The sequence below is a fragment of the Callorhinus ursinus genome, unplaced genomic scaffold, assembly GCF_003265705.2.
Source record: "Callorhinus ursinus isolate GAN/ISIS: 27379988/994484 unplaced genomic scaffold, GSC_fseal_2.0 scaffold26, whole genome shotgun sequence".
NCBI classification, from domain to species: Eukaryota; Metazoa; Chordata; class Mammalia; order Carnivora; family Otariidae; genus Callorhinus; species Callorhinus ursinus.
The window spans coordinates 20,133,336-20,135,381 of record NW_027397088.1 but is presented as its reverse complement, the minus strand read 5'-3'; positions in this window follow the sequence as shown (position 1 = coordinate 20,135,381).

Below are 2,046 nucleotides of genomic sequence, written 5' to 3'. Positions count from 1 at the left end.
CTAGGCCTTCTATATTGCTAACCATCAGGGGAGGCTTATTGCCCTCAAGGAACTTGTCAGGGATTACAATGTCAAATTTCCTGATGCTTAACATTGACTAAAGCTTCATTGACAGATACAATATTAATAAAGGATTGCCTTCAGGGTATGGAGCACACGCTTGTCTCCAAAAATCTATCCATCGGTTAAGTCAGATGAGCTGAGAGCCAGACCACTGTCGAAGGTACTGTGACCTAATGCCACATGGCCAAATTAAGGGACACGTGGCAACCAGTATCCAAGATGACCCCAATGATGCTCATCTCTCTCTATTCTCCTCCTACACTGAGTCTGGACAGTGAGGAAATGACACTGTGTGATTTCTGAGGCTAAGACATAAAAGATATTGTAGCTCCTATCTCTTTCTTTCTTGGATCATTCACGCTGCAGAAGTCAGCCGCCATGTCCTGAGGACACTCAAGCAGCCCTGTGGAGAGGGCCACATGGGAAGGAACTGAAGCCTCCTGCCAATCATGGCACCAGTGCGCCAACCATGAGAGTGCAGCATCTTGAAGTGAACCCTCCAATCCCAGTCAAGCCTTCAGATGACTATTGCCCTGGCTGACATCTTGATTACAACCCCATGAGACATCCGAAATGAGGACTACCTAACTAAGCTGCTCCTGAATTCCTGATCCACAGAAAAGGTGTGGTATGATGAATGTTTATTATTGGTTTAAACCAATACCTTTTGGTATTTTGTTATGCAGCAGTAAATTAAAGCAGACATTATAAGAAACAATCCCAATACACTATTTGCTACAATGACAATAACACTATTTATCAAGGGTATTGTCTATGAGTTCGGGCAAGTTAGGTGACCCTGCTACACCTCAGTTTTTTTCCTGTCAAAAGAGACTAATTAATAGTATCCATTTTTCAAAATGTGTATAGCATTAACTGGAATAATAGGTGTAGTTAGTTTAAAGAATGAAACGGAATCATAAATAGCATATAGTAGAAGCTCAGTAAGTGTCATCCATCCCATCACTATTTGCTGTTATTTGTTATGACTATTAATTTTTAAATTTTAATTTTAACCAAATCTGCTTCTGCTCCCATTTTTCAAAATCAATTAGCAACACAATGATCCCATCAGTCTAAACACCAGAAACCTGGATATTATCCTTGACTGATTTTTATCCTCCTTCCTTACCTCCAATCAATCATTATGTTCTAATGATTATATCTACTGAGTCCTTTCAGACTATTTTCTTTATCCCATGCCTTAGTTCAGGCCTCCATCAACTCCCGTCTGGACTATTAAATAGATTCCTAAATTGTTTCCTGCATCTAATCTTATTCCTCTTAAAACTATTTCTCACACTGCAACCAGTGACCTATCTATTACCCGAATATGATAAAGCCATTCCCTGGTGGAAACCTTCCACAGGCCCTCCGACAACTCCATAAAGTCCAATCTCCTCAGCATGACCAATAAAGCCTGTCAGGATCTGGCCATTGCCTGCTTCCCCTCTTATTAACATTGTGTTTCCAAGTGTCAATTCTCTTATTTGTTGCCTTTGGTGTCTCTCTTCCATAGTGTTGATTTTTCTTAAGTGTTTGGTGGTTCTTGCTTTTTTTTTTTTTTCTTGTGGGTCTAGATTCCACAGCTTATTTCCATGCCCAAATGAGGCTTTCTGGTCACCTATCCCAGTGGGTTCAAGTTTTGTTTTTGTTTTGTTTTGTTTATTTATAGAGGGACAGAGAGAGAGAGATGGGGAAGAGCAGAGGTAGAGAGAGAATCTTAAGCAGGCTCCATGCCCAGGAGCCTGACGTGGGGCTCAATCTCATGACCCAGAGACCATGAGCTGAGCCAAAACCAAGAGTCAGACCCTTAACCACCTGAGCTACCAGGCACCCCAGTGGGTTCAAGTTTTGATCACAGAACACTGATTCTGATGATTGTAGGTGAGAGGTGAATCATGAGACAAAGGTGAAGTGTTGGGGGCATCAACACTCTGAGAGCTGGACATAAAAGGCTCTGCACAAAAATAAATGGTTAAA